Source organism: Mandrillus leucophaeus, unplaced genomic scaffold (genome assembly GCF_000951045.1).
Source record: "Mandrillus leucophaeus isolate KB7577 unplaced genomic scaffold, Mleu.le_1.0 Scaffold5, whole genome shotgun sequence".
NCBI classification, from domain to species: domain Eukaryota; kingdom Metazoa; phylum Chordata; class Mammalia; order Primates; family Cercopithecidae; genus Mandrillus; species Mandrillus leucophaeus.
Window position 1 is genome coordinate 111593 of NW_012105364.1, and position 22848 is coordinate 134440.

The 22848-nt window shown below is 41.6% G+C and overlaps 1 pseudogene; it reads right to left on the reverse strand.

Annotated features, from left to right (window-relative positions):
- The window catches only part of LOC105550909, a 46080-nt pseudogene extending 29834 nt beyond the window's left edge, over positions 1–16246 (reverse strand).
- Positions 16247–22848: the final 6602 nt, after the last annotated feature.

The window sequence follows — 22848 nt, forward strand, 5'->3', positions numbered from 1 at the left end:
GGGCAACAGAGCAGGATCCTGTCTCCAAAAAAAAAAAAAAAAAAAGAAAGAAAAAGAAAAAAGAAAGAAACAAAGAGAAGAGAAACCACAAAGTTGCATTTTTGATATTTATTATATATAAATAATATAAATTATTTATAAAACTGAATACAAATATATTTATACACACTTATTGAGGAGTGAATAAATTAATTAATGGAAACTCTAGACAGGGAGGAGAAGTTGACCAAGAAGCTACCTCTGTCCCCTAGGCTTCTCCTTCCACTTTGAGTACTAATATTTAGTGTTCCCATCCCCATCACTACCATGCCCAGATTTCCCTGAGTACAGTTTACAATTCTAGCTCAAGTTGAAACAAAAATATCCTTTCTTTTGGATTCCCTTAGCATAGCTAAGCTAGGCAAGAATTTTAGAAATTATTGCCAGCTACTTAGAAAACATTGGGAGAATTGAACAAAGAAATAGCCCCAACATTCAAACAAAGAGAAGGACACCTACAATAACCAATGGTATGTACACTCACACCAATCAGTGCTGAGTCAACAGAACCATCTATTTACTTAGTGAAAATTCCATCACTGTTTCTTCAGGGCAGCATCGCTGATACTACTCTGCAATGCACACACTCTGATTTTCTGATGTAATTCCCAGAATATTACATATCCACAAGAAGAAGTTAAGGCTCCTTTGCTTGGCACTCAAGACCTAAACAATCTGTACCAGTTTACTTTTCTGGCCATATTTTCTTCTCCCTTTGCCCAGTACCTTCTTAGATGGTATCCCCAAACTCTTTGCACAGTGTTACTCAAAAGCTAGGACAAATAGGACCCCTCTGTGAAAAATGTCCCCTTCCACCCCCACTCCCCCGTGTCCCCATTGCAGCCATAATCTCCAATATGATGGTATTTGGAGGTAGGGTCTTGGGGGTATTAAAAGGTAAGCTTAGACACATAAAAAATTTGAAGCATTTATTTGAACAAGCAGCAATTCATGAATTGGGCAGCACCAGACCCCAAGCAGTTCAGGGCTCTACCGAGAGATCACAGGGGAAACTTTTGTAAGGTGTTTATAGAAGCAAGACAAAGAAAATACTTAATTGATTCAAGTGGAAAATCCCTAGTTAGAGGATAGTTGGCAGTTTCTGATTGATACAGTTGCTAGTTGGCGGTTAGCTGGTGATCTCTGATTAGTTAAGTTTTGTTTTACTGTTTACGCTGAGTTAGGCTTCAGTTTGCTGATGCAGAAACCCAAGGTAGTAGAGCTGTTTCAGCCTAATGGCCTCCCAAGTAATGATTTTAATGGGGAGGTAATCATAGTTAGATGAGGTTATGAGGGTGGATCTATCATTATGGGACTAGTGGCCTTATAAGAAGAGATGCCAGAGAGCTCGTTCTTTTTGTTTCTCTCAGTTATGGGAAGATACAGTGAGAAGGTGGCCATCTGCAAGGCAGGAAGAGAACCCTCACTGGAACTGGACCATGCTGACACGTTGATCTTGAACTTCGAGCTTTCAGCACTGTGAGAAATACAAGAGCTGATTAATACATGAGGCTAACTCTGCACGTTTGCTCTAAGCCAGGTTGTAAGTTCGTTGAGGCCCAGGAGGCCGGCACATGCTGCAATACATGTTAGTTGAACTACATTGACTTGACTTGGTTTGGTTTCATTTAGCTTTATGAAGCCTGCCACTTTGCACACTCCTATGGTATTGCTATACTTTTAACCCCTGTGGCAGCTTTTTAAAATTGCATTTACGAGGATGAAGTGATGTATTTAAAACGTGGAAGAAGAATAAGAACATTTTAAAAGTTTAAGTTCCATGAGAACTACTCTGTATCAAAGTTGTATTCCTCTTGCTTCTGGTTTCCACACAGGAAATAAATAGAATCTTATTTTAAAATAGATATTTTTAAATATTCCATTTCTCACCTAATGAAGTAAACCTACCTCCCTACCTATAGACAGTTGATCCTAGATGTGAGAAATTGATCCAAGGAAGGAGAGAAGATTCCATTTTATGTGCCTTGAGATCCTTGAAGGCTCTTTCTCCTTTTCTTTCAGATAGCTAGGACTGAGGGGTGCGTGTCAGACAATGGGGAGCCTTCCCAAACTGGCCAGTGTTTCTTATTGTGAAAAAATGATTTTTACCATGTCTCTTATTCCCCCATCCTCTTTCAGGAACTCTTGACTGTTTTCCTGGCCAGGGTGATCAGACATCACCTGGGGCTGTGGAGGAAACTGATCAAATATTGAGTTGATCAGACATTGAGGATGGGGGTTTCTTGCACAACTGACTTAATAGAGCTGTTTGCTAGAACTGGATTTTACAAGGAAGTGCACAGATCGGCCTAGTAGAAGATTTGGAAGCCTAACTGAAGTTTGGCCAAGCAAAGAATCCTTGTCAATTTCCATAACATGCTGCCTTTTGTTATCAGTGAAACTTTATTTTATTTTATTTATTTTATTGAGACAGAATTTCAGGCTGGGATGCAGTGGCACAGTTATGGCTCACTGCAGCCTCAACCTGCAGGCTCAGTCTTTTTTTTTTTTTCAGAGGTGGGGTCTCGCTCTGTTGCCCAGGCTGGTCTTGAACTCCTATGCTCAAGTGATCCTTCTGCCTCAGCCTCCACATGTGCTGGGATTACAGGCATGAGCCACCATGCCTGGCCTGAAATTTAATTTTAGCAGGGCAGGTGCTGCCAAGTGCAATTATGAGGCAGCTTAATGTAGGAGATGGATGTGTGAAGAAAATAAATAGGGAGAGAAAAAGAAGATACAAAATCAGTGCCAATGTCTAGACTTTACAGATGTAATGATTATCTATTTATGTATCTCATAAGAGCAACCAGGTATATGTGGAGAAAGATCCTGGTGATCTTCCTTAATATCACTGTAATTGATTTGGGATGATGCCAAAGGTTCTAATTTGCTTTAACAAGGCACTCTGGAGCTGCTATCCACAATAACTTGTCCCAAAGGGTTTTTTTTTTTATGATAATGACGTTGGCCTCACTTTGCAGATTTTGATTTTCAAGGTCTAAGGCCATGAACCCCCCATCTGTCCTTAGGCAGCCAGCTTTGTTCTGTAAGCAAAGTTATGACTCACACAGAAAGGCTTCCTGTGGGTGAAAAGGAATGTGTCGCTGATTTCAGTGGAACAGTGGGGACAGAGCTTGATATTGGATGTCAGAAGACCTGCATTTGAATTCCAACTCTGCTTTTTACTGGCTGTAAGAAGTAACTTTTTTCAGCTTCAGCTTTAGCATCAACAAAGTGAGCAATATAAAGACTAACTCCAAGGGACCAGGTGAAGGCTTAAGAAGACAATGTATGTGAACTGCTCATTGTAACTCTATAGTGTTTTAAGAAGCTAAGTTTTTGGAATGTATTATATGTTGAAAGTAATGTGGGTTTTAGACCTGTATACTTAGGTTGCTTAATCTTTTTTAAGCCTAAACATTTTCATGTGCTAAAGATCAGACACAGGAAGAAAGAGAGACAGAGACAGAGCTATTATAGCCTACTTTTGTAGGTTCTTATGAGGATTAAGAAGGATAATATATGAACAGTGTCTGGCAAAAATCTCAGCAAAGAATGGGCTTCTGTCTTCCTATAAAATTACAACTCTTCATTAAATTAATAAACCATTAGCTACTTGAATTTTTAAATAAATAAGAAATGGAAGAATTGCCCACACCCAAGTTCTATCAAGTCATATCCACATTCACCTTCCACTGTTATCCATCACTGCCATCTCTTCCAGCTTAATACAGTTTCTCTTCTTGAGTCCTTCTTGGCCCATCAAGGACCTGTAACTGTGAAACACCAGGCCCTCAAGCTAGTATCACAAAAAAGCTCTGGAGATTTATGGCTGACAGATTTGTATTCTCATGACTACCTGACACTCAAGACTATGACACAACTAACAAAGCGTCTTTCTGAAGATTTCATGAAAGAAGAAACACATTTTTGTTCTAGGCACTTAGGTGAAACAGGCAAAGAAAGAAATTCTAAATTCATCACATATGCATAGCTCCCTCACCACGGGGCTTCTGTATGTATAGATCATATAACCCATCCCACTTAAGGTATAGATCAGTTAGTATTGTCACACTCTCCAACCAGTTTCAAGCTCTTGGGAAAGGATTCTCTAGTTGGCAATGAGATAACGTGAAAAGTGAAGGAGCTTTCTAAAGTCATTCAATCTTGGCTCCATTCCCTGAATAGCTCTGTACGGTCTTGGGCAACCTACTGAACCTTTCTGGGCTTTAAATGTCTCATCTGTAAGACAGCAACCATGCCCACCTTTCAGGATATCAAGAGGACTAGAGAAACCTGAATGGAAATAGGCTGCATGGAAGAGACAATTTCACAAAACGCCTCCTCCATTTTAGAACATCTTTGTCCAGACACTAAAGGTGGAGAGAAAGGTACATCACTTATGCTTCAGTGGCGATGTGTATGTGGCACTCCTGTGATGAGATCAGCCCCTTCATCCAAGGTGGCCCGTTGTGACTGCCCTTCCTCAGGGTCTGGAAGTGTCCACGCAGCCTAGGGGTTTTGTATGGAGTCTCTAGACTCAGACTATCTCACTACCTGTCACTTTGCCATATGAAATACTTAGCATATTGTCCTTCATGAAAACCATTTCATGGGACCTCTCTGCTACATTTCTGTAGATTCTACTTTACCCCCATAAAGTAGAATGTTCTGCTCTTGGGAAAATCGTTACAAGATAACATCTACTATCTTTCATCCAGCTCATCACTTACTCTTCCCTGAGGGTGGTGGAGTGTTTTATCTGATGAAATCAGAAAAAGGAATTGTGTGCACTTGGCACAGCCTCTTTTGGATCTGCTCACTCTCTCTCTCTGAGAAAGAATGCTATCTTCAGGTTGCACATACTTTCCACCCAGGTGACCTGCCTCTGAGAGGGAGTCACAGTGGTCCAGTTTCACCTGACACTGGTGGGCACATTCATTCCATGGGGGCATTTGATTGAGTCTATAGACAAAGACCAAATTACCTTCTGCGGTTCAGCTTTGTCAGAAACCAAGCTGATATTTTGATTTTCATGTGCCTGGCGTCTGTTACTCAATTCATTATCAATTTAAGAAAGGAAGAGCAGACCCGCTCAACTGCCAGTAGAGGGTGATAAATACATGTTGACCATTAATTTTATGTTTGGTTTTCCAGAGATTTCCATGTGTATGAACATACATTATATTTTGCCTAACATGAAATGAGTGTTCTTTTGTCAAACAAGCTCTGGTACTTGTAAAATACAGAAATACTAATGGCGTGAATTTAACCAGTTTCGTATCTACCTTTCATCCATTTGTACAGGCACACCTCATTTCATGATGCTTCACTTTATTATTGCAGTTCACAGACTTCATTTTAACAAACCGAAGTTCCATGGCAGCCTTGAGTCAAGTAAGTCTACTGGCGCCATTATTCCAACAGTAAGTGCTTACTTGAGTATCTGTGTCACATTTTGGTGATTCTCACAATATTTCAAACTTTTTCATCATTATTATACCTGCTATCATCTCTGATCAGTGATCTTTTATGTTATTATTATAATTGTTTTGGGATTCCATGAACTGTGTCCATATAAGAGGGCAAACTTAATCGATAAATGTTGTGTGTTCTGCTCCACTGACCAGCCGTTCCCCCATCTCTCTTCCTCTTCTCGGGCCTCCCTACTCCCTGGGTAGGAAGGAGATATAAGGATATTAAAATTAGGCCAATTAATAACCCTACGGTGACTTCTAAGTGTTCAAATGAAAGGAAGGGTCTCGCATCTCTCACTTTAAATCAAAAGCTAAGTCGATTAAGACATAACTAAGCCTAGCAAGGAAAGAATGTGAAAAGTTGAGACAGGCTGAAAGCAAGGTCTCTTGTGCCAAATAGTTAGCCAAGTTTCTTTGTAAAAGCGCTCGAAGGAAATTAAAAGTGCTGCTCTAGTAAACACATAAATGATAAGAAAGCAAAGCAGCTTTATTGCTGATATGGAGAAAGTTTTAGTGGTCTGGATGGAAGATCAACCCAGCCACAACATTCTCTTAAGCCAAAGCTTAATCCAGAACAAGGCCCTTACTCTCTTCAATTCTATGAAGGCTGAGAGAGGTAAGAAACTTGCAAAATAAAAACTTGAAGTTAGCAGAGATTGGTTCATGAGGTTTAAGCAAAAAAGTCATTTCTGTAACAAAGTGCAAGATGAAGCCGTGCTGATACAGAAGCTGCAGCAAGTTATCCAGAAGATCTAGCTAAGATCATTGATGGAGGTGGCCACACTAAACAATAGATTTTCAATGTAGATGAAACAACTTCATATGGGAAGAAGATGCCATCTAGAACTCTTCATAGCTAGACAGGAGAAGTCAATGCCTGGCTTCAAAACTTCAAAGGACAGGCTGACTCTCTTGTCAGGGATGAATACAGCTGGCAACTTTAAGTTGAAGCCTATGCTCACGGGTCATTCTGAAAATTCTAGGGCCCCAAAGAATTATGCAAAATCTGCTCAGCCTGCTCAATAAATGAAACAACAAGGCCTGGGTGACAATAAATCTGTTTATGGCATGGTTTACAGCATAAATATTTTAAACCCACGGTTGAAAACTACTACCCAGAACAAGAAAAAAGATCCTTTTCAAAATAGTACTGCTCATTGACAATGCAGCTGGTCAACCAAGAGCTCTGATGGAGATACACAAGGAGATTCATGTATTTTTTTTCTTGTCTGCTAACACAACATTCGTTCTGCAGCTCATGGATCAAGGAGTAATATCAACTTTCAAGTCTTATTATTTAAGAAACACATTTCGCAAGGCTATCACTGCCATAGATAGTTATTTTCTGATGGGTCTGAACAAAGGAAGTTGAAAACCTTCTGGAAAGGAATCGTCATTATAGATGCCATTAAGAACAGTCATGCTTCATGGGAGGAAATCAAAATATCAACATTAGCAGGAGTTTGGAAGAAGATGATTCTGACTCTCATGGATGACTCTGAGGGGTTCAAGACTTTAGTGGTGAAAGTCACTGCAGATATGGCAGAAACAGCAAGAGAACTAGAATTAGACATGAAGCCTGTAGATGTGACTGAATTGCTGCAATCCTATGAGAAAACTGGAATAGATGTAGAGTTGCTTCTTGTGGATGAGCAAAGAAAGTGCTTTTTTGAGATGTAATCTACTGCTAGTGAGGATGCCCTCAATGTTGTTGAAATGACAATGGATTTAGGTAGAGTTTTACATAAACTTAGTTGATAAGGCACTGGCAGGGCTTGAGAGGACTGACTTCAATTTTGAAAAAAGTTCTACTGTGGGTAAAATGCTGTCAAACAGCATTGCATGCTATAGAGTAGTCTTTTGTGATAGGAAGAGTCAATCGATGCAGTAAACTTCACTTTGTTCTTATTATAAGTAATTGCCACAGCCACCCCGATATTCAGCAACCACTACCCTGATCAGGCAGCAGCCATCAACATGAAGGCAAGAGCAAAAACATTAAGACCTGGTGAAGGCTCAGATGATGGTTTAGCTTTTTTTTTTTTTTTTTTTAGAAATAAAGTATTTTTAAATTAAGGTAGACACATTGTGTTTTAGACACAATGCTATTGTACAATCATATTACACAATGTATATTGTATAGTGTAATGTAAACATAACTTTTATTTACACTGGGAAACCAAAAAACGTCATGTGACTTGATTTATCATGATAGTTGTTTTATTAATGTGGTCTGCAGTCAAGCCCACAATATCTCTGAACTTCTTAAGTGCTTGGAATAATGCCTGGGATGGATTAACAGAACCAGTTCTAAAGCCAGGCTGCCTGACTCTGTCATCTACTCAAGCCCTGTAGGTCTTGTTTCCTTAACTACAAAACTGGTGCAATAATACTTACCTGTGGGTTATAATGATGCATAAGTGAGATAATGTGTGCGGAATTTATTGTAATCCTTCAAAGGTTAGGGTCAGTTTCAGCTGTAATACAGACCCCAAAAGAGTAACATTAATAGGATGAGAGGTTTTTTTTCCTTCTATCTCCAAAAAGGAGATTGGAGGAAGGCAAGTCTGATATGGCAGCTGCATTCTTTAATAGAATCTAGGTTCTATGAAAGAAAATAAATTTTCTTTCTGAGGAATGGTAGCCCCCTTTAATGATCAGGCCCAGGGAAGCATTGAAATGCAACAGCTGTAACCTCTCACTCCCCCTTGAGCTAGATAATTACCTCTTGAAGCCACTTGCTACGTGGGCTCTGGACTAACTGATGCCAAATAGCCATAAAATACCATATGCTGGCCGGATGCAGTGGCTCAAGCCTATAATCCCAGCACTTTGGGAGGCTAAGGTAGGCAGATTACCTGAGGTTGGGAGTTCAAGACTAGCCTGACCAACGTGGAGAAACCCCATCTCTACCAAAAATACAAAATTAGCCGGTTGTGGTGGTGCATGCCTGTAATCCCAGCTACTTGGGAGGCTGAGGCAGGAGAATCACTTGAACCTGGGAGGCGGAGGTTGTAGTGAGATGAGATCGTGCCATTGCACTCCAGCCTGGGCAACAAGAGTGAAACTCAGTCTCAAAAAAAAAAAAAAACCATACGCTGGACATCACAGCTCACACCCTATAGTTCGACAATGCATAAACCAATCACCAGCCAATGTTATCTCTGTAAACCAATGAGAATTCTAGTCAAACAACATTTTTATCAGCATACTCTTCATCCCCCTTTGCCTTTAATACCCTGCTTGTAACAAAGGCCAAATGAGCATTCCTCAAGGCAACTTGAAGTGTGTCCCAGGCAGTTGTCCTCAACCTTTGCCCAAATAAATTATCTACATTAATTTTTGCATTAGTTTCTTTCTTTAGGTTGTTGTCTCTTTCTATTCTGCTTTAACCATGCTATCTCATAATCCCAACTGGCTGCTTGAGCTCCAGCCATTACATTCACATTCCAGGCAGTAGAAAGGAAGAAGTGGCAGAGAAGGGTTGAAACAACACTTTGCTGATTTTTTGGTTTACTAAGAAATGTTCTCTTAGAAAACTCAGTTCCCCTTGCTTGGTTGGCATTAGAGTAGATTTCTCAACTATAATTTTACTTCCTCTAAAACTTACTAGGAATTTTTCTGCACTGATCATCAGAACTAAGTATAGAGTTTCATGAAACATTTCCCACAAGCTGTATTAAAGATTTACTAACAGTCTTACAATTCAACTTTTAAATAGGAAGCTTACGTAAGCATTTTGCCACATGTATATATGACAAGTTATGTATGTGTATGTTTGTGTGTGTGTGTGTGTGCGCGCGCGTGTGTGTGTCTGTGTATGTGGAGAGACAGAGAGGCATGTTGCAGTCTATGGACTTGTAGTGTGTACTTTTAGCATGTACATTTTATAGAGGCTGCTCTCTAATAATCTTAATCTTTTTGGGTCAGAAATCCACTCTAGGATCTGAAAGAAAGCTTAGAACTCTTCTCTGGGAGAATGTACATGAAAACATATACTCCAAATTATAGTCATAATGGATTTTATTACATTGGAAATGTATTTCTTTCACAAAAATTATAGAAAACATATTTACAATAATTTGTGACACCAATAAATGTTCAAGCTTGGCAAATGGTTTTAACAATGGTCTTTCCTTTTCTCTCAACAAAAGAGAAAAGTGCTTGAAGTTCAATTTTGTGCCTCCAGAAGGCCTCTGCACAGTCAGTGAGTTTCTTAAAGTCTGCTCTCATTTCTTGACAAAAAACCTCTCAAAAAATGGTGATTCAAAGCCCTGATTCTAATGAAACTGATGACTCTCACAACAGTAAACAAGACTTCTTTCAAGATTTCCGCAGAGTACTTGAAATTTTTTAATGAAATGCGAGGCCTCCTCACTCCCTCCCCGGTCCCCAGGCATTCTCCACCCCATCATTCTGTTTTAACCCTTTCGATGTTGTAATCATCCTATGAAATCATTGTATTTGTTTGGTTAATAAATTTATTACTTTGCTTAGCATTTATCTATCTCTGCCACTAGAATGGAAGTTCCCCTGAGGCCATGCTATAGCCCAATGCCTGTAGCTGTGTGCAGAGTTATTTGTATTCCCATGAGGATCATCACTCACTGGCCCGCTGGAGCCCATTGCACAGGCCACCGAGAGGCAACTGGGCTCATCTCTCCTTGACTCCATGTTCAGAGAAACCAGCAGTGCCATATGAAATCATATCGGAACCTGAGTCAAGAGGAAAAAACAGGCATCCCATATAGTTATCAAAATATCCTGTCATGTGGTAAACCAAGTGGAAAAAACTAAGTATTATGATAAAGAACAAAAACAGGCTGGGCATGGTGGCTCATGCCTGTAATCCCAGCACTTTGGGAGGCCAAGGTGGGTGGATCACCTGAGGTCAGCAGTTCTAGACTAGCCTGGCCAACAATGGTGAAACCCCATCTCTACTGAAAATATAAAAATTAGCTGGGTGTGGTGGCGCACATCTGTAATTCCAGCTACTCAGGAGGCTGAGGCATGAGAATTGCTTAAACCTGCGAGGCAGGCATTGCAGTGAGCTGAGATGGTGCCACTGCACTCCAACCTGGGTGACAGAGCAAAAACCTGTCTCAAGAAAAAAAAAAAAAGAAAAAAGAAAAAAAACCATGATTAGTCAGGCACAGTGGCACACACCTGTAGTCTCAGCTACTGGGAATGTTGAGGCAGGTATATGGCTTGAGCCCAGGAGTTCTAGGCCAGCCTGGGCAACATAGCAAGACCTCATCTCTTAAAAAAAATTAAAAAACAAACAGAAGACCATGATTATGTATAAAGTCCTGCATAAGTAAATTAGAGATATGTAGAAATATAAATTTGCCCAATTCAATCTGTTCCCATGCCACTGTCAACTCTCATAAAACCCCCTGTTGGGTAACTCAAAAGCCACTAAGACTGAGGAGCCCCGGGCCGACTGGAAACAACTGTTGCTATTACACAATCACGTGGGTCCAAAAACACAAACAGCAGCCCATCTTTAGTCCAGGTTTTGATACTTTGCTTGTCATGCATTTTTTGCATTGATTTTGGTTTTTTAGAATATTGCATTAAAACCTTAGTCCTCATGATTACTGAGATTGTCCTAGCCCCAGTCTTGGCACTGAATGTCAGACAGTTTAAAATAGGCCACTGTGGGAGCATTAATCCCCTGGAAACTGGCAAGGGCTGCTTATCAGGACTCCACCCTACCTCTCCCAAAGAACTGATTGTTAAACTTTATTTATCAACAGACCACTGCCAACACTCCTCATTGTCAACATTCCTTATACCTTATCTTCTAGCTCTTCTCTGAGTGTTCATTTCCTGTTCTTGCTATAACTGATAACATGCATTCCTTTATGGACATTGCTTCACCTGCTGTTCTCTTAAAAATTGGCTTGTTTTTCTTTGTCCATCCTCATACCAATGATCCTAAAAGTAAGGTAGATATTCTTTTTGGATATTGCAGTTCTTAGTTTATTTTTTGTCAATATCCCAGATACTTTGAAGTACTCAGCATCAAAACTATACACGCTAGTATTATTTTAAATGACCTTAAGGTCACGCTCATTCATCAGAGATTTTATCGCATTTTGCTACCACTTTTGTAATCATTCTTGGGGACTTTCCATATCCATATAATTCTCAGTGACTTTGTTATCTCAGTTAATTTACCCCCTCAATTGTTAAGAACTTTTCCTCTCTTTATTGTCATTACAAACAAATCTACTACCATTGAGTTTCAAATTTAAGCAACATATTCTGACCTATACCTCTTACTTTTCCATCTTGTTCCCTGTAACGCTCATACTTTATCAATTCTTGGACACCGTTAAGATCTCTGATCCACTAATCTTATCTCATTTTACTGTCTGTCACAATCTTCCTGGACAATCAACTTCTTCTTGTCCCTCTTTATCCAGTTAAGATGCTGTAATTGATCACAGTAGTTACTCCTTACATTTATGTTTAGCTGGCAAATCATCTTTTTCTGTTCCAATCAATAAAGAGGATCAGAGACAGTCTGCATTCAGATAGAACAGACAATAGTATGCATTTACAGCTTCATCCCAAGGCTAGGTTAGCTTTCTTACCTATTGTCAGAGTTCAAAGATATCTAGACTATCTGGACATCCCACATTGATCCATCATGTTAATAACATGATGCTAACTGGATTATATGAGCAAGAAATGGGTAGCACATTGGACACTTTGGTAAGAAACATACTCCAGGGGGGTGAAATAAATCCTATTAAGACTCAGGATGTATGTCACACCAGTAAAACCTTTAGGAGTCTGGTGGTTGGCACTTTCTGGGACATTTTCCCCAAGTACAAGAAAGGATAAATTGCATCTCCCTATCTAAATCTAACTGTCATAAATGAAGATGGAAGTATAGCTCTTGGTAGTTCTCTTCAAGCCCTGGTGGCAGCATATTTCACCCTTGTGAATACTGCTCCAACCCATATCCTAGATGTCACCAAGGCAGCCAGCTTTGAGTGAGGCCCAGTGGAAGAAAGAGCTCAGCAGCCAGATAAGGTTGCAATGCTGCTCGGGCCATAAAACCCAGCAGACCCTATGGTATCAGTATCAGAGTATCAATGGTGGGAAAGGATGTGTGTAGAACTTATGGAAAGCCTCAATTGGGAGAATCACAATGAAGACCTAGAACTCTGGAGCAAGTCCATGCCATTAGCAGCAGATCATTTAATGTCTTTTGAAAAATAACTTTTGGTGCGCTACCAGACCCAGATAGAGGCAGAGTGCCTGATCACAGGACAGAAGTGACAATGTAGCCACAATTCACATCATGTCCTAGGTTCTATCAGACCCCCCAAGTCCATAGGTTGGTTAGGCTCAGTAACAATGCATCCAAAGCAGAAGTGTGTATCCAACATCAAGCATGAGCAAAACCAGAGGGCACAAGTAAGCCGTGTGAGCAGGTGACTCAGAGCCATGTCATCCACTGTTGCACCAGCACTTCTCCATCGCTTTACCCGAGTGGTGGTGCAGGGGATGCCTTATAACTAGATAATGGAGGAGGAAAAAGCCTGAGCTTGGTTTCTGAGTTGGTGAATTGGTTATGTGGGTGCAAGTCAAAAATGGATGGCAGCTACACGATGGCCCACTTGGTAATAACTTTGGAAGACAATGCTGAGGTGAAGTCCTCCCAATGAACAGAGCTTCAGGTGGTGCACTTGGTCATTAGCTCATGGGCAGTGACCAATGTCTTGGCCAGTCTCTAGAAAGAAAGCCTCATATAATTGGAGATTTTTTTATTTTTTTTTTGAGATGGAATCTCACTCTGTTGCCCAGGCTGGAGTGCAGTGGCACAATCTTGGCTCACTGCAACTTCCACCTCCCGGGTTCAAGAGATTCTCCTACCTCAGCCTCCCGAGTAGCAGGGACTACAGGTCCCCACCACCACACCCAGGTAATTTTTTATATTTTTAGTAGAAACGGGATTTCACCATATTGGCCAGGCTGGTCTCGAACTCCTGACCTTGTAATCTGCCTGCCTTGGCCTCCCAAAGTGCTGGGATTACAGGCGTGAGCCACTGCGCTGAGTCTGGAGACTTATTCTCTTCATCTCTGTAATCCTAGGGCCAAAAAGAGTTCCTGTTGATATTAAATGGTGAATGCTTGTGGGATGAATGAATGAATTTACTGAATAATTGAATGAATGCACCTCTTCCATAAAGGTGCCAAACTTGCTAATACCACAGGTTCCTCACCTGTGCACAGACATCTTTTCTTCCAGGAGGTTTGCTTAGCAAAGTAAATTTTCACCATCTCAAAGGTAGCCATGGCCCTAGCAGTTTCCAAAAGTTGCTCCCAATATTAGAATGCTTCATGAAAGGCATGGATCTGGCCATCAAAGAGGAAAACAGGAGCTGGTGGCCAGAAAGTTCAAGATTCTAATATCGGTCGGAACCCCGAGAGCTCGCCAACAAACAGCATAAGGCAGTGTGGAGCAACACGCTGTTTTAATGCGCGCCTGGGTGCAGATGGGCTGAGGCCTAAAATGGTGTCAGCCCCAAATGAGGATGGGGCAGAGGTTTTATAGTCTCCTGTAAACAGGAAGCGTCCCAGTCTGATGTAACTGCTCTGTGGTGCCCCCACGGCCTCTCTCTCCGTCTTCAAGGGGTATGTGTCTTCCGGCCAGCTCTCTTCCTGCTTCTGCTATCTTGCTGACGCACACTGCTGGCGCAGGTGACCTTGTGCCTTGGCACTGGACCTGAGAAAGGAGGAGTTATTCATTCCCCCAAGCTTTCAGGACCTGGGGAAAGTCTTTCATTCCTGTCTATTTGGTTATAGAAAAAGGGAAAAGGGATGCCTTTTTAAATAACTACTTCAGGCATGACATAGAGGGTGGTGTGGGCACCTCAGAAAAAAGAAAAACTTAATTTTGAGGTATTTTTGAGAGATGGGTTGGTATCCGTTGTGTCGTTGTAGCAGGATTGTCTGACGGTTGACTGTAGTTTCAATAAGACTTTTAATGGCTTTTATTATCAGTGGGATAATACAGGGGAGAAACGGGAGGAACCCAATGATGAAGATTACTGCCCCTACCAGCGTTTTAAATCCTCCTAAATTAGAGAAACACCTTCCTAGGTTTGTCGGTTCCCATCCCTTCCAGGTTTGGACTGGTACATGGGTTACTTTTCTGATGTTTGAAGTGATTTGTAGAACTGCTTTTCTGTTACCGTCTATGTTAAGACAGCAATTGGAGATACTAAACTTACCACAGACCCCACCTTCTTCTGCTAATAAGTAGTCTAGTGCCAGCCTGTTTTGATAAATTGCCGCGCACATTTGGTTTTGTTGTTGCGTGAGCATTTCCAGGGCTGAGGCGGTTTGGTTAGTGCTTATCTCTAGAACAGCCTATAGTTAATTACTCTATTTAGCATATATATGGGAGTGCGATAACTATCCTCAGCCCAAGTTGCAGGGCCGTAATATTCGATGATCCATTGTGGAGGCCCCTCATCCTCTTGCCATCTTTGGCTTCGACCTACCTTTAAGGATCATTTTTCTTTGTTTAGGTTATCATACACAGGGATTCCGAGGGTGTTGCCTGCCTGCTTTGGAAGTAAAAAGAATCCAGGTTTAATTGTTCCTAGGAAGAAAGTACCTTGCCGGTGATAAGGTGGCCACAAGTAAACTGGGTTCCACATATCCAAAGGAATCCATCAGGGGCAATCCGTCGTAGGCTGGTGTTCATAGGATTGTCCCATAGTGCACTTAGGCGTGGTATGTGGCATAAGGGTTAGTGGTGTTTGTACAGTTCCAGGCCCTTTTTGAGGAGACACAATTGAGGTAGCTTAAGTTAGGAGACCAGGCTCCGTGGGGTAACCTTGGCCACCACTCTGCTGCGGAGGTGTTGACTGTTAGGGTTTGGTGACAGGGACTTTCACCTATGGTGCGATGGGTTTTATTAGTCCACTTGCGGTATGCACGCCATCCCTCTTACTGGGTTGGTAAGTGTCCAGGACTGTGGGTGTTCCTGAGGAGTGAAAGTGAGGCTGGAGTCTTGGGATGCTAGTAAGTAGGGGAGAATGTCTATCCCATACCACGGCCACTGTTCACTCATACGAGCTCCCCCACATACCCAGCAATTGCATGCATTCATGGTAAGCACGATGCATTCTCCCAGATCTACAAACAGGTTTTTTTCCTGGCTTGGGAAGGGATACACCTGCTTGTAGTTTTGTATACAGGGGTGGAAATACCATGGGTTATTTTGGAGGGGAGTTGTTGGCTTTGGCCTTTGCTTTGGCTGTAATCTGTTCTCTCTTTATGTCCTCCGGCACTTGAGTGTTTACTCCCCATTGTCCAATTTTGGTGAAGCAAAGCCACTGCTTACCTTTTGGACATATAGCCCCATTACAACTGCCAGATACTCTACTCCTAGATTTTTTACTTTATAATAACTTTTCCCTGATTCAACACTTTCCTCGACTAAGGTTCCATAACAGGATTTTTCTATATGATTATGGTAAGTAAAGGACTGTTGCATTTTTCCTCCATAGTGGAAAGACTGATAACACTCACGGCAGCTTGGAGGGGCTGCTGTGGACAGCAGGGTGGCTACTGACAGGATTAGGATTGTGGTGAGGGATATTCTTGTATTAAGACCTTTGGTTGGAAGTGAGGCACAGCAAGTGGTTGGGTAGATACAGGCCATCTCTGGAAGAAGGTGATTAGTCTTCCTCATGTTTAGGCTTTCTAGGGGGTTTTTGGTTTTAAGAAAAATTTGGGGGTTAATTTAAGCTTGGTAGGAGAAACTGGCCTGTAGGAGCACTTAGCTGTTAATGTTTTAGAGGAAGAAGTAGGCTTTGGGGTGAGCTTGACCCTGGTGCGATGGATCCAGTGGGGGAGTCGTTGGACTCTCATTGCGGTTGGTGTGCTGAGTACCACAGTGTAGGGGCCTGTCCACTTCAGTTGTAGCTTTTTGCGAGCATCAGGTTGGCAGATAAACATGTCTGTGCCTGCAAGACAGTTATGTTGAGAGGACAAGGAGGTGTTGATGGGGAGAGGCATGGTCTCATTTGCTGCTTCACGAATGAAAATCCAGTGTCTGGATTAAGGAGAGAAGGTAATTCCCGAGTGGCTCAGAGTCTGGGAAGGATGGAGGCTCCAAGACGAAAGTTCAGCCATCCATGATTTCAAAGGGACTATAAAAAGAGGGTGACTTTGGTGTTGCGTGGAGTCTCATGAGGGTGAAAGAGAGGTTTTTTGTCCATGACTGGTGGGTTTCTAGAGCCGGCTTGGTGAGTTGGGCTTTAAGGACAGAGTTAACTTTTTCAACTTTGCCTGAAGATTGAGGCCTGTAGGGTGTGTGGAGAACCCATTTTATGCCTAAGGATGTAGAGATGCCTTGGGTAATTTGACTGATGAAGGTGGGCCTGTTATTGGACTGGATGGATGTTGGGAGTCTGAAACGGGGAATTATATGCATGATGAGAGTTTGTGTGTGATGATATTTGCACCTTCTGAAGTTGTTGGGAATGTTTCTACCCACTCAGAGAAAGTACAGACAAAGACTAGAAGATAGAAGAACCATTTTTTGGGCGGCATGTGAGTGAAGTCTACTTGCCAATCTTGCCCGGGTACCTGGCCCCAGGCTTGTTATTGAGTTCTAGTTTTATTCCATTGTGGTCAGAGAAGAAAGTTGATATGATTTCAAATTTATTTATTTATTTGTTTGTTTGTTTGTTTTATAGTAACAGGGTTTCATTCTGTCACCCAGGTTGGCTGGAGTACAGTGATGCAATCATAGTTCACTGCAGCCTTGAACTCCTGGGCTCAAGTGATCCTCCTACCTCAGCCTCCGGAGTAACTGGGACCATATGAATGTGCCATCAGTCCCAGCTATTTTTTTTTTGCTTTTGGTAGAGACAGGATCTTACTATTTTGCCTAGGCTGGTCTTGAACTCCTGGGCTCAAGCAATCCTCCTGCATTGGCCTCCCAAAGTGATGGGATTACTGAAGCACTGCACCTGGCCTTTAAAATTTTTTTTAGAATCTTATTTTGTGTCCTAACATATGGTCAATACTGGAGAATGTTCCATGTCCTGATAAAAGTAATGTGTATTCTGCAACTGTTGTGTAAAATATTCTGTAAATATTTGTTAGGTCTACTGAGTCTATAGTGCAATTCAAATTTGATGTTGCTTACTTGTTTTTCTGTCTAGATGAATCTATCCAATACCAAGAGCGGGATTTGGAAATCCTCAGCTATCACTCTATTGGAGTATATCTCTCCCTTTCAATCTAATGTTTGCTTTATATATCTAGGTGTTCCAGTGTTAGGTGCATATACATTTGCAATTGTTATATTCTTTTGCTAAATTGATTCCTTTATTATTACATAATATCTACCTTTCTTTTTAGCTTTTTATTTGAATTCTGTTTTGTCTCACATATCTACTCCTGCTCATTTTTTTGTTTCCTTTCGAGTAGAGTATCTTTTTCAATGACTTTCTATGTGCATCTTTGGCGGTTAAATGAGTTTCTTGTAGGAAACATATGGTTGTGTCCTCTTTCTTTTAATTAACTCAGCTAATCTATATCTCTTAAATGAGAAATTTAATCTATTTGCATTCAAGGCTATTATTGATAGTTGAGGACATACTCCTGCCATTATTAATCATTTTCTGGTTGTCTTGTATATCCTCTGTTCTTTATTTCCTCCCTTACTATTTATTTTTGTGGTTGGGTGGTTTTATGTAGAGATAAGATTCGATTTCCCTTTTTCCTTTGTGTATCGGCCCTACCAATGAGTTTTATAGTTTTACGTGTTTTCATTATGGTGATTAGGGTCTTTTCACCTCTAGATGTATGACTCCCTTGAGCATTTTTGTAAACCTGGTCTAGCGGTGATGAATTCTCTTAATTTTTGCTTGCCTGTGAAAGATTTTACTTCTTCTTCATTTCCAAAATATATATTTGCTGGGTATAATATTTTTGAGCGGTCGTTTTTTCTTTCAGTACTTTGAATATTATCACCCCTTTTTCTCCTGACCTGTACAATGTCTGCTAAGAAATCCACAGTTAGTCTAATGGGGATTCTCTTATATGTCATTTGATGCTTTTCTCTTGCTGTTTTTAGAATTATTTCTTTGCCTTTGCCTTTTGACAATTTGACTATAATATGCCTCAGAGAGGCATATCAACCTATTTGTGATTCTTTGAGCTTTCTGAATCAGGATATCAGTCTCTCTCCCAACACTTGGGAAGTTTTCAGATATTATTTTATTAAATATGCTTTTCTTTTTTAGATGGAGTTTTACTCTGTTGACCAGGCGAGTGCAGTAGCATGATCTCAGCTTATTGCAACCTCTACTTCCCAGGTTCAAGTGATTCTCCTGCCTCAGTCTCCCAAGTAGCTGGGATTACAGGTGCCCACCATCATGCCAGGTTAATTTTTGTATTTTTAATAGAGACAGGGTTTCACTATGTTGGCCAGGCTTGTCTCAAACTCCTGACCTCAAGAAATCTGCCTGCCTCGGCCTCCCAGAGTGCTGGGATTACAGGCATGAGCCACCGCACCTGGACTTATTTCATTAAATAAGTTTTTTATATCATTTCCTTTATACTCTCCTTCTGTAATGCCATAATCCAAATATTTGTTTGCTTAATGGTGCTTCATAACTCCTGTATGCCTCCTTTATTCTTTTTTTCTTTTTTTGTTCATTTGCTTGTTTTATTTCAAATGACCTATCTTTAAGTTCAGAAATTCTTTCTTCTGCTTGGTCTCATCTATCACTGAAGCTCTCAGTTGTACTTTTATTTTATTCATTGAATTCTTTAGCTCTACGATTTCTGTTTGGTTCTTCTCATTGTTGAATTTCTTATTCAAATCATGAATTGTTTTCCTAATTTTATTGAGTTTTCTATCTTTATTCTCTTTTATTTCATTGAGTTTCTTTAAGATTATTATTTTGGATTCTTTTCCTGGCATTTTGTGTATTCCCTTATTATTACAGTCTGTTACTAGAGAATTACTGTGTTCCTTTGGAAGCATTATGTTTCCTTGCTTCTTCTTGCTTAATGTGTCCCTACACTGATTTCTACACATCTGGTGGAACAGTCACCCCTTCCAATTTCATGGAGTAGGTTTTATAGGGAAAGACTTATTCTCATAGATCGGTCTTGGGGAGTAGGTTCAGAGCAGTGTGTTGGCTTTGTTTCTAGGTGGATGCAGTAGTGTAGCATCTGCATAGTTTCTTCAACTGTAATCTTTCCTTGCAATGTTTGTGAGTATCTCAGTGTCCTAGGATGAGAGATTTTGTGGCAGTGGCAGTGCAGCTTTGCCATGGTGGGCTTGCCAGGCCTTTCTCATGTCTGAGTGCATGTGTGGCCACATTGGGTTGGCCAACTTCGGGTCTGGCTCACTGTGATTTCAAGCCATGGGGCTTTTTCTCAAGCCTGAGGGGGCAGGTGTGTGGCTGCTTTGATGGCCCGCCTGCTTGCCTTCTAAGGATTGCCTATGGGGCTATCTCCCAGGCCCAAAATATGAGTGCATGGCTGCTTAGCTGCTTGGAAGTGTGTTTGCCAGGGCAATCCACAGGGCCATTTCTCAGGTGTGGGATGCAGCCACACACCTTCTTGGCTGACCTGGGTGCATGTCTGCTGGGGGTGGCCAACAGAGCTGTTTCTCAAGTGTTGATTGCACATGCAGGTCCTTTGGGCAGGTCAGCAGCATGTTCATGGTAGGGGTGTGGTCCCATGCTTCTACTGTGTCTTAGGCCCTGGGCATGGGCACACAGCTGCTCTGTGGGCCCAGTGGCATGTCAGCTGTTAGGTGGATCAAGGACCCCTCTCACTTCGGAGAGGGTGTGCAGCAGTTTAGCTGGCTTAAGTGTAGGCTCTCCTTAGACAAGACTTCCAGAATCTTCCTCCAGCTCTAAAACCAGACAGTGTGTAGGTTGGTTTCACTGCTGTGCAGGACCGGAGTCACAGGCAATCCTGGGCCCAGACTCCATGCAGCTGGAGTTGTGGGATTCGGCCACCTGTGTGGGCTTCACACAGCTACTCAGTCAGCTTCTCGTTTCTCCAAGCCCTGGTTGTGAATGTGAGGCAATCCAAGGGTGTGTTCATGGAGGAAGTAGGTGCTATAGGCCTGTTTTCCAGGCTCTGTACATCTGCATATGGCCACTCTGCTAGCCTAGGGGTAGGCATGTCAGTTGTTTGATGGGCTAGGACCTCTCCTGCTTGAGGGAGGACACATAGCCATTTGGCTGGCTTAAAGGAAGGTTCACCCTGGGTGAAACTGCCAGACTGTTCCTTCAGCTGTATTGCAGATGACAGGGGTTGGTTTCACTGTGGTGCAGGACCAGAGTCACAGCCAATCCTGGGCCCAGTCTTTGTGCAGTTGGCCCACATGTGGGCTTGGTGGAATGAAGATGGAGCCCCAGTGCTGGAGAAGTGCAATGGCTATGGCCCCCAGAGCAAGGCACAGTCCAGAGATGGCTCTGATCTCAAGATGGTGCCATGCTGCAGCAGCTTGGCTCACTACAGGAAGGGTGTGTATACACCCTGTTCTCCTAATCCAGAGTGATACAGCTATATGGATTCCCAGAAGCTCTTCAAACCGGGCACAGGGCTTGCAAGGACTGTGGGATTATTTTATAATGAGGACTTGGGGTCATTTACAGTGGCAATGGAGACTGGTGGGGTTCTTTTAACTTTTCCCTACAAGGGGACTTCCCTCCTGTCTCTGGGCTGATGCAATTGTGGCAGGCAAGATGGGCTACAGATGCCATGTGCCTCCATGGTACTCTCTTGGGCTTCCAATCACTACAAGTTCCCCTCTACTGCCCCACTGCACCTTAATGCTCTCTTTTCATAATTCCAGTTAAATATTAGTGCTTTATTCATTCCCTTGGTCCTGTCTTGTGGCAGGGATAAGAACTAGGCATTTCTAATCAACCTTCTTCCTGACGTCACTCATTCCAAAATTCTTAGTGTGAGTCACAGTTTAAAAATTTGAAAGCTACTGGTAGTGGTTGAAAGTTTGAGTGCTATAGTCAAATTCCTAGGTTTAAATATTGACCCTAACATTTACTTAATGTGAGATCTTAGCAATTGTTTTCACTTCTCTGCATCTCAGTTTCTTCACATGTAAGATGGATTGATAATGGTATCCATGAAAGGGGTGGTTATGAAAATTAAATCATTTAATGTACATAAAGCTCATAGAATAGTGCTGGCCATATACAAAGCTCAATAGATATATATAAGCAGCAGCAGCAGCACCTTCATATAACATATGCCAAGTGCTGAACCATAATCCAGTGTCTGAACCATAATAAAGACTCAGTAGTGGTTCGTCATTGTGGAAGAGACTTCTAGTGCTCACCATACCCATTCACTTCTGTTTTCTGGCACACAGGAGGATGACACTTCCCCATCCCATTGAAGATAGGCCTGACTGGGCTCTACCACCAGATCTGGTCAAAGGATTATAGGTAGAAGTGATGTGTGCCACTTCCAGGCCTGAGCAATGGATTGCTCATTTGAGACTCAGGTTCTCTTTTGCCTTCCTAAGCCAAACCCTGAAGCCTTAGGTTGGGACAGCAGGGAAACAATGTGGTAGGACCTCCATAGCTTGAGTCCTTGAGTGACAATGTGAACAGAGCCTACTGCCACCCTCAGCTCCACCAGCTTGTGTTGGACATGTAGCATGTAACCTTTGTTTGTTTATAGCAGTTTTATTGAGGCATAATTTACATACCATATGATTTACCTTTTTAAATAAACTTTTGGGTGGTTTTTTGTGTATTCAAACTTGTACCAGATCTCGCAGGGCCTTGAATGCCAGGCTCAGGAGTTTAAGTTTTATCCTGTGTGAATTGGACAGTTCATAAGAAGTTGTCTTTTAATTCAAAATGTGTTCAGATTATTAAGGAAATAATCTGACAAAGAGTATTCCCCATTTGCTTCTGGCTTCTTCCTAATTTTTCCCAAGTGTTATAAGTTGTATTTTCCTTCTTAGCATCATGTCATAGTTACATGACTTTGTTTTCCACTTTCACCTTAACATTACCTCATATATATTTTTCTCTGTGTCTTTATCATCTTTACTTTTGATGGCTACACCTTATCTCTTGCTATTGTTGGATATTTATAGTTTTACTTTACGTATACAGCATTTTAAAAATACATACACATATGCGTATACCTGTGTGCAGGCCTAGGACTAAGGGGAGGCAAGAGCCAAGGACATAAATGTAAGGAAGCTCCTACCTTCTGGCATGAAAATTTGCACCTGTGTACCTCATTTGCCTTACCTTGGTCCCAGCCCAGCCCTATACCT